Here is an 11,008-nt window from a genome sequence, read left to right on the forward strand (position 1 = left end):
ATCCATCCCCACTGAGAAGGCAAGCAATTCAACATAGACTACATATGTGTAGTTTTGCAAACAACTTCCATAATAAGGGTAACTATATTTCCCTCCATCCTCTCCTGCCCCACATTTATTCTATTCTCTCTTTTGACCTTGTCCCTCCTCAAAAGTGTTTACTTCTAATTGCTCCTTCCTCCCATTTGCCCTCCCTTCTATCGTCCCCCACCCACCCCATTTATCCCCTTCTCCCCTACTTTCCTGTAGTGTAAGACAGATTTTCATACCAAACTGAGTGTGCATGTTATTTCCTCCTTAAGCCAAATGTTATGAGAGTAAGTTTCACTTATTCCCTCTCACCTCCCCTTGGGGGTTGGTATTTAAATGGAATGGGATTGAATAAGTAGATTAGTTATGTAAAGTTGTCATTTGCCATGTGTATTCTTGCTAACATTTTTTTAAAATTAGGATATTTGTTCTTCTCCAACAGTCCTGGAGGATTTCTCCATGACAGTTCTCTTAAAAATGATTTGTTTTATATCACCTTCCTTTCTGAATCTAATCCTCTTCTACCTCCTATACAATAAACCATCCTGTTTCACAATGATAGAAATCACCCACCTTTAGCTTTGCTGGAAGCTAGGAATCCCTCAGAAATCTACAGCAGTTTTTTTCCCTGGACCTGCAGGGGAAGAAAGAGTGTTCTAACCTCCCTAGGCCACTAATTATTTTTGCTTCTCAAAACAAACTTCTACCACTTCAAAGTCATCGTTTTGCCCCAGTCCTCTCCGATTTCCCGCTTCCAACCTTACCTCTCAGATCCCTACTAGCTTAACCTCAATCCTTTTAAAACCTCCCTCTGCCCCATGCCATCTAAATAAGACTCAGTGGGAGGATGATCACATAGGAATTAAGACCTATTGAATTTATCCTTTAATGATTAACATGCTCCCTTCTGCCAAGCCTAGAGGCCTGTATTGGGCTACCCGAGTCTTTCCTACCTGTCCCAGGTCTTCGGCTGGCCACGCCGGATGCACATATGAGAGAAAGGACGTTCCAGAGTCGAACAGGGGTTGAGCTTTATTCCAGGGAATCGGTTACAAGTGCAGGGGGAAGGTCTTCCTTAGGAGGAAGAGGGGGAGATTTCCTAAGGAGGCTAAGCTTAAGGGATTGGAAGTAGAAGTACAAGCGGGGAGAGAGGGGGAGGGGAGAGAGGAAAGAAAAAAAGCAGAGCCCTACTTTTCTCTTTGGCTCCACACGTGCTAAGAGCGCTTTTAGGCTTCCTCAATCCTACTTAACCTTTAGCCACACAGTTTGCATCTCAATACCGTGCTGTTAGGTAACTAGGTGTGCTCCAATCCGGGACGACCTCGAGGGCAGGGAGACTCCACCCATCAGGTATCTCCGGGGGAGAGGCGGAAATACCCGAGCTAGCCGAGCTAGCTCAGTCTGACCTTCTCGAACCCTCGCTGTTCATGGAGGGCCTCGTAAGACTCTAAGATTTAGAAGTCCCACTTTTACCTGCCCGAGACTGTCCACACGGAATTGAGCTTCCAGTCCCAACACCCTTCTTGTCATTGAAGGGCAGCTAGGTGGTGGAGCAATAGATAGAGCACAGGGCTTGGAATCAGGAAGAGTCATCTTTGGGAGTTCAAATCTGGCCTCACATTCTTAGTAGGTATGTGATCCTGGAAAAGTCACTTCACCCTGTTTGCCTCAGTTCCTCATCTGGAAAGTGAGCTGGAGTAGGAAACGGAAGACTATTTCAGTATCTTTGGCAAGAAAACCTCAAGATGGGGTCATCAAGAGTCAGACGTGACTGCACAATAAACCCTGGTTTTTGCTACCTATCCCAGTGACTCATAACCCCCCCAATTATCATTTACCAAATCATATTTTCCATTCCCCACTGACAAGGGACTGATCCCTTATTAATACCCTTCTCACCTTTACTCCCCTCAATGTCCCATTCTGAAGTAATCCACTCTTCTACCCTGCCCTCTGGAATGCCTGCTCAATAGTCAATAAACTAGCTTTTATGCTACAACTTTTCCAAACTCATTCCTTCTATTTTTTTTTTTTTTTACTCAGTGAGTGAGGACTAGCCCCCTTCTGATGACATAGATTCCTCTTTTCCTCTAATGCCACTGCTGCATAACTGGTTGTTCCAGCTTCATTTAATCCATCTCTATCTCCCAATCAAGATTCCAGGTATTTATTGGTGTGGAGGCTTTCACTGACCTCCAGGTCAGTCTCCTCTTTTCTTTAACAAGTATGCTGCCTGGCTGACAGTTTTTTTTTTCTCCTCAACAGAATTCATTTTGGTACTCCTCAAATACCAACTTCCCAGTTCTTACTCATTTCCCAAAACTTACTCCTCCCAAGCAACTCAGCCTCATGCAGCAATGGTAATATCCTTAACAGTGTTCTCCCCTCTCCTAGAATACAGTCATGCTGTGGCAGAGTGGATTGCATGGCTCAAGAAACTGAGAAGGACAGATCATAGTGAATACCTCTGCAAAAAGGTGACCGATTCGAGGAGGAAAATGGAAAATCACTCCAGTATCTTTGCCAAGAAAACCTGCATAGACAGTGGTCCATGAAGAGTTGGACATAACTGAACAAGTGAACTACAGCAACAAAAGTATTTCTCTTCTCTGTTCAGGTTCTCATGTTATCAGAACATGATCTATTGTCATTCCTCTTCCCCCTCGACTTTTTAACCCATAACTCTCTTCTTTCTCCTGTAAACAAAGGAAAACACTCTCTTGAGGGAATTTAGATCTATCTTTCTCCTAGGGGAAGATGCCCAGAGAATGCAAAGGCCAGTTCTCTAGATTTAAATTCCCTTTCCCTAAAGAGAAGAAAACCAGAGAATGACAATGTCTGTGAAATTAAAGAAGGTTTTTATTAAGCAGAGAAAACAACAACAGGTACATGGTTGTTGTCCAGCCTGTGATGAACAGGACAGGATATCAGATACTAGATGGGAAAAAAATTCTTTACACTTTATACAGTGTACAAAGTTCTAATTTTTCTCTCTCCCTCCTTTCTGAACTCCCTAAAATGGTAAGGAATTTGATATAAGTTGTATATTGCAATCATATAAAATATATATCCATATTTGTTTCATATAATTTTTAATAAAATTTTGAGACCACTTGCCTCTCCCTCCTCCTGACATTATACACTTTCTATTTCTTCTCTTTCACAGTTGAGTTCCTACAAAAAGGAATACATAGTGGTTGCTTTGACTTCCTCAATCTGGAAGATGGAAACTATGTGAGCTAACACCTAGAGAAACTGAAGAAAGAAGTGAACAAGGTTTGGAAATGGGAGGGGAAGAAGAAGAACTTCATGCAGAGAGTGGATCAAGAAATCAAACTAAATATAATGAAGCAATACCTTCCCCTTCTATTTGAGCCCAATATCTTACCATGTCATCTTCAACTAACACCAATAGCAATTCACATCAGTGTAGTTCTCATGAAGAATTCATGAAACTTCCATTTCCAAGCCAATTTGTTCCAGTGCAGTTTGGAAATTTGGAAGTCTTTTTGGTGTGTTCCACATTCCCATCTGCATCCCAGGCTGCTGAAGATGGTGAAAGTGAAGACAAGAGCAGGGATAAGAATGGTATTGAAATCAATGATGGAAACCATCCCTGACAGTGATGACAGCCAGTGTGAGGATGCTGATGATTCCCAGGTCCACATCGCTATTTCAGCCAATCAAAACCACTTTGAAACCAACCCCTTCTTTCTATAGCTGCAACTGATGGAGAGATAGAGATCATTACTCCAGGATGAGGCACTTCACTTTGGGGACTTGTACAAAATGAGCCCATTTCAGTGGATGCACTCAAGACCTGAAATGGAAGATGAGTCATCTGGGACTTTCACCTTTGGAAGTAACCAAGAGCCTACTAACCCTGTGGTCATCAAGTCACCACTTCCAGAATCTCTCCTTAGAAGTTACCACAACCTTTGCCAATTTCTTCACTTAACTCTCCTGTTGCTGGTCACTGCCTGCATCTTAGGACAATGCAACAAAACTCTCTACTGCTTCACCACCAACACTATGAAACTCACTTGTGAAAGTATATCCTTGATATTTGTAGAAATTATAGCCTTGTACCACCAGTTAGAGTAGCATCAACCGCCCAACACGCTGCCATGTTTTCTGTCTGCTTTAAAAGGTACATAGGGTGCTGCCTTCCTGAGACTGAACCACTACCTCCACGACCAACTCAGCACTCAGCCAGGCCCCTGAAATGCTTCAGCAGAGGATTGTAAAATTAAACAAAAAACACCACCTGTGTCTAGATCTGTCTTTCCATCAAGTCTGGAGCACCTGACGCAGCACTTCTTGCCTGGCCCCTCTCATCACTCAGTTCTCTTTGTAGAGGAGGAATACTTCAGGTCACCACTACCAATTTTATATAAACAAGGTTTTTTGGATCCATTTGGAATGGATCTAAAGAAGAGATTTGAGAAGACACCTCAAATTAATTTTATTGCCAAGGTGGGAGGCCAATGGGAAATGGAATATCGCATAGATTCACAGACTTTTTTTCTATATTAATCAGTTTTGCTGACTTTTTTTTTCTTTTTCCAATTTCCCCCTCCATAATAAATACCATTTATGATGTGAAATTTCTCTCTGAGGGTGTAGAGGAGGAATACTGGGATAAATTCTGGTCATAAAAAAAGGAAATAAAATGCTTTAAAGAAGACTACCATCCTTGTAAATAGTATGATTCAAATTTTTTTCGTCTATGTATCTGACAATGCTGGGCAAGTTTCAACTGACAAGGGGTTACAGCCACATATTTAATTTGGAGTGCAGTGCCTCAGAGGTAAAATTATCCCCCCTCTTCCCAGCTACACAGACTGATGCTCTGGGAGGAGTTCTCTGGAGACTGGACCCCAAGGGACTATAATAAGCTACTTCAACTCATTCCTCAATGGCTACCATACTTTCACCCTGTTATGATTCCCATTGCCATGATTCTCAATCCACAGCTTTCATTGATCAAACTACTTCTTTATCCTCTCACTCACCAGGGATTGCTAGCACCCTTATTAACATCATCCCCCTCAATCTAAGTTCTCCCAATGTCCCATTCTGCCCAGTGTTCCACTGTACTCTTTGGAATATCTGCTCCATAGAAAACAAACTAGCTTTTACCTTAAGCGTTCCTCCTCACTCAATTTTTTTGCACTCACAAAGACATGTCTTTGAGTTTCACTCAATTCATCTCTATCAGTCAATCAAGTTTCTGGTAGATAATATCCACTGATGTCCTGTGCAGTTTCATTCTTTCCTCAACAATGCAGTTCCTAGGTCATTATTTTATCTTTTCCACACTGTTCTTCTCATACTAGGGGCCTTCCACATAAATATATTGATATGCACAAACACCCTAACCTCTCAGGTTTTTAACTTCCTCAGTTTCCATGACCTACTTTTCCATGATAACTCAGCTATCTTCAGAAGTGGTCATACTCTATTTTTTTTCCATCGACAAGTCTTCTGCTCCATGTTCAATAATTCTGAAATTCTTTTATCTGAATATAATGTGTTATCATTCCACTTTTCTTACTGCTATGCAATATCATTGCCATGATGTACAAACCCTCAAGCCTTCATTTATTTCCCAGGCCATTACCCCATGCCTTGACTACACTCTCTTCCCTTACTCAATCTGAACCCTTAGTGAACCAGTTCCATTCTTGACAGTCCTCTTCTATTGGTTTTCTTACCCTCTTCTCCTGCCTCAAGCCCCAGCCATGAATGACTCCTGCCATTCCCACCATGTCCTGCCATTGATCTTCTTCACCATGCTGCTGAATGAAAATGGAGAAAATCATGAAACTGCATTGACTGGGTGCTCCTTCAAATTGTTACATAATCTCACTTGCACCCTCTAAAGAAAATCCTTTCATATCTCTCTGTTTGATTCCCATTTACCACAGTGGCTATTCCAACCCTTTTCATCCATCTTGAGATCTTCCATTGCTTCTCCAGTCTTCTCAGTCCAGAATCTTGACACATTTCACTGAAAAAAAGTTGAGTCTATTCACTGAGATTTACATCTCATATTATTCTATCATTCCTCCTTATTTTCATGACTAAATACCTTGAAAAAACCATCTACAACCACTCATACCTTCACATGTTTTCCTGTCACTCAGTTCCTAACTCTCAGTCATTGGGCTTCCTACATCACCATGCTATTGGAACTACTCTCTCTCATATTACCAAAGTTCATCTCATCTCAAGGATTTCATGACAATGCTCTCTCCTGGTTCCCCTTGAACCTGTCTGCTCACTCCTCAGTCTCACTTTCTGGATCTTCTGCTGTAGATGTCCATCAAAGCCTTGACTTGAACCCTGTCCTCTTCTCCCTCCATATTATTTTACTTGGTGAGCTCATAAACTCCCATGGATTCAATTATCATCTTTAGGCTGAGGATTTAGAGATGTATTCATCCCAGCACTGAAGTCTTACAAGACATCCCATCTTAATGTGGAGAAGGGAATGGAAAAAGCAACAGTGCCAGGTACTATGCTAAGTGCTTTTGGAAATATTGTATCTTTTGGTCTCTTCTTCAGCCCTGTAAGGTAGGTGCTATTATTTTTTTACATTATAATTGAGGGAACTAAAGCAAACAGAAGTTTTGACTTGCCCAGGACCACACATTTAGTAAGTATCAAAGGTTGAACTCCCAACTCCAGGCCCAACACTCTACCCATTTTACTACCTAGCTAACTCTAAGCAGAAAGCAATGATTAGGTCACTTGACTTTTTGCTTCACTGGTAGAGAATTATTTCCTTCTTAATTCCATAATTCACCTACCAAGCATGGAAGAGAGCAAGGGCTGAGGGTTTGAATCTCCTACCTCAGTAAAGGGAAATTCCTTTCCTATCTTGACCCTTGATCTATCCATGAATCACTGACCTTAGCTGTGACCCTATCTCCTATCCAAATCCATCCTAGACATATAGCATACTTTAGCTAGTATAGGTGATATTTATATTTACCAACATGATGGGCTTCTTGAACATTCACAGTCACCTGGGTTAGCTATGGCTGTAATGGAAGCTGGTGGCACCAGGAATGCAATGATGGTCCCAAAATGCCCTTACTATGCCTATGCTGTCCATTCACCATGGAAACTATACAGTCATTAGTGAACATCTGTCCAATATCTTGCAGCAAAACCTGGCAATTGGTGGTTTCTTAAAGTTTCTGCTGATAGGACTATAAAGATCTAGGACCCAGTTAGCGAAAATTCAAATTGTCATTGACCAGACATATCAGTACTGTAAGAAGTGTGATAGTAAGTACCAGGGGTGCATACCTATTCTCCTGTGGTGAAGATAAGCAGGTAAAGTGCTGGGATTTTGAATACAATAAGGTTATCAGACATAATCATAGACATCTAAGTGCAGTATATGTTTTGGATTTGCACCCAACAATTGATGTGCTTGTGATTTGCAGTAGAGATTCAGCTGTAAGAATATTGGACGTGAGGACATCAGCTAGTGTATACACATTAATGGGGCATACAAATGCAGTGGCTGCAATGAAGTTTCAAGATGCAGAGCCACAGATCATTATGGGAAGCAATAACACAAACATAAGACTATGAATCTTAGTAGCTAGAAAACCATAGGTCACCTTAATAAATCACACACGTAAAAAAAAAATCTGTGAAAACAATGTTTTTGCATCCAAGACACTAGATAGTTGAATCTGGTTCTCCAGATAATATTAAAGAGGAAATTCCTTAATGGAAACTTCTTTCAAAACTTCTCTGACCATAAAGCTATAATCACTTCATCAGTTGTGAATTCAGATAGAGTTCTGGTATCTGGGGTAGATAAAGGCACTATGCATGTTTGAGATTGGAGAATTGGATATAATTTTCAATTTGTATTGAATTGTACATGCAGCTGTGATACCTGGATCTTTGGACGGTGAATTGGGAATATTTGCATGTGGGTTTGGGCAATCTAGAAGTCAATTATTCACTGCAGAAGCTGATAAAACTATTAAAGCATATAGAGAAAGTGATTCAGTTCAGCTCAGAGATGAAGAAAATCATCCAGTTAGGTGAAAACCAGAAATTTTCAAAGGAAAAAGCATTTAAAGTGGTAATGGGTACAAATGGGCCATTGCTTTATTTTAATTTTTATAAATACATTCAGTCACACTGTGTTCTACACAGGACTATGAAGAAACTCAACAGAAGTCATTACAACTTTATCACCATTTACAATAAACTCCATTTTTCTTAAAACACAAAATCATTGTGGTCTTGTATGTGTAGAGTTCAAACACTGGCTCATTTCAATGAATGTCCCAAAGTCCTGAAATAGGAGAGGAGTGAGGCCTGACCTTGGACTGAAGGTTACCAAGTACCTAACTCCCATGAGGTCATCATGTGGCCCCCACAACTCCCAGAATCCCTCCTGACCTGTTTCATCCTCCTCTGCCAATTTCTTACTCTAGATATTTTGTTGTTGGTGTTTTCCTGGACCCTAATAACACCTGGAGTGTGTGACCACTAACTCTGAAAACTTGCCCAATATTATGGCAATAAAGAATTAGAAATCAAGAAGTTGCTCATACGTTGGAAATGGCTGAACACATTGTAGTACATGATTGTAATGGAATACTTTGAAGCTATAAAAAAGTCATGGGCAGGATGGTTTCAGAAAGACCTGTGAAGACCTCTATGAACTGAGGCAAAATGAAGTGAGCAGAACCGGTAGAACATTGTACATAGCAATATTGTAATGATGATCCACTATAAAAGATTCGATTATTCTGATTCATACAATGATCCAAGACAATTCCAAAGGATCAAATGATGAAAATTGCTATCTGCATTGAAGGAAAAACTGATGAACTCTAAGTATAAACTGAGGTATAATTATGTTAGCTTATTTTGTTTTTCCACACCTCCCATAGCTAATACGGAAAAATATCTCTCAGGATTTCACTTGTACAATTGATTTTATATTGCTTGATTTCTCAACGCATCAGAGAGGGGTTGGAAGAAGGAAAGAATTTAGAATTCAAAATTTTTTAAAATATTAAAAAATCAATAGATTAAAAATAAATAAGTGGGAGGGAGAAAAAATACATGATAATTAAAATAAATTAAGAAAATATTTGTAAAAATTAACTTGAGTAAAGTTGAAGAGGGTAAACTAAATCTTTGTTAATCGATGGCATTTCTGTGTAATATAGACAAAACACAGCAGGAAGAGATGGAAAGAGAAATTCCCTTCTCCAATATCTAGTGGGTACTGAGAGAAATTAACATTATACTATTATATTAATAACTAGTTATCAATTTGTGATCCACCCTTCTCCCTTCTATTTTCTGTTAAGGCCTATAACAGTAAGCACCCCAACATACACAGAGGGGCCTGCTATCCCAAGGTTTTAGATCTGCATTCATAAAATGAAAGCAACTTTCAAGGGGTTAACAATCACTTGAATAAAGCACATTTATCATTCCTTTAACCAAGTACATATTTCATTCAGTTAGTTCAGGGGAGTCAGCACCCTTAATTTCAAAGAAAATACAGAGAAATCAAAAAGTCAATAGATATGGTTTCCTCTGCCTGACCATAATTCAACAGACAACTGTCTGACCATAATTACCAAAGAGGGAAGCACCAATATCTGGGTTTTCAAAGCCAGAGGGGCTCCTTAAAGTGGCTTCCCAGAGTCCTCACCTGGCACTCAAACCTTTTCACAAAAAATTAGCCCCAAAGTAAAACCTCACCCTCGGAGCATTTGTACACTTTTTAGATCCAGAAGGCATAACCGTCTGACCCAGTGCCTCAACAGAAAAAACAAAATGTACTTGGGACCCTCCTACAAAACAATGGGCAGGACTATAAATAGGTGGGAAAGATCTTCTTTGATCACATTATTCAATCAAAGGCATTTATACTAAAACAAAAACAGCAAATGATCCTAATTTGATTGCAGTCACAAGGCCTAATATCTGAAAAAGTCAATTTTTCTCTGATGAGATTACTTAGTTTTCAAGGCACATGCTCATTAACTTTGATAGGTCCTACTCACCTGGGAGAACTAATTTCTTCTTTAGGGTATAAACAGAATCCAGTATAGGCAAGCCTTTGTCTGAGGGAAGAACCCCTCCCCCATACACTGGTACCATACATTACAGTTTAGGGTGACCTAGATTGTGAAGGAGAAAATAAGCCAGAGAGGTCCAGATGGAAATGACTTCCCCTGACCAGATTGCAGGAGGTGGCTGAGTCCTCTGATCAAGCCATGTTCTCAGTGGGAGGAGCTTAACACATTTTAGCTCACTTCTTCATGAAGGTTCACCAATTAGGCTTGATTTACACTCATCAGGGATTCCCCTTTCAGAAGGGATTTGAGGTGTTTCAGGGTCTCCCTTGGTTTCTTTGGTTACACTGAGAAACCACTAACCACCATCAATTTATTGGTTGCTGGCTTGCCTAATTAACACATTGACTATTAATTATCCAGAAACTGTTTCTCAGGGTTTTCATTCATCACAAGGAACTGTAGTCTTGCATTATTCAATTATACTTTCCTTTGCATTTGGCAGTCTTTGTCCTGATCTCTTGTAGAACTTGCTATTTCTGCATTAAATTGTTAAATTTAACAACTCTGTTCAGCATTTTTTGTCTGGAAACAATTTGTGAATTCTTCCCATTGGAATTTCATTTTCTATATTCAGCAATTATATTATTTTCTTCATTATTCTGTTGAGGTTTTTTGTTCTGTCATGTTATTCTGGAGACCTGTTATACTCAGCTTGTGTCTACAAATTCTGTCTTTGAGACTAGAATGCTGTACTGGCATAGTGAGCTTGTTTCCTTTTAATGTTATTAAAGTGGGGTTTTTTTTGTTTCTCTTCTTCTAGCTTCTCTTTCACTTCTGTGTATTTGCATTTCCAATCTAATCTCACTTTTGTTTTGCTGGTGAGTCTTGCCATTTCA

The 11,008-nt window shown here is 39.9% G+C and overlaps 1 pseudogene; it reads left to right on the forward strand.

Moving 5' to 3' along the window:
- The first annotated feature begins 3,419 nt into the window (after positions 1-3,419).
- On the forward strand, positions 3,420-8,109 carry LOC140507634 (pleiotropic regulator 1 pseudogene; annotated as a pseudogene).
- The last annotated feature ends 2,899 nt before the right edge of the window (positions 8,110-11,008 follow it).

This window comes from Notamacropus eugenii, chromosome 5 (assembly GCF_028372415.1).
Source record: "Notamacropus eugenii isolate mMacEug1 chromosome 5, mMacEug1.pri_v2, whole genome shotgun sequence".
In the NCBI taxonomy this organism is placed as follows: Eukaryota; Metazoa; Chordata; class Mammalia; order Diprotodontia; family Macropodidae; genus Notamacropus; species Notamacropus eugenii.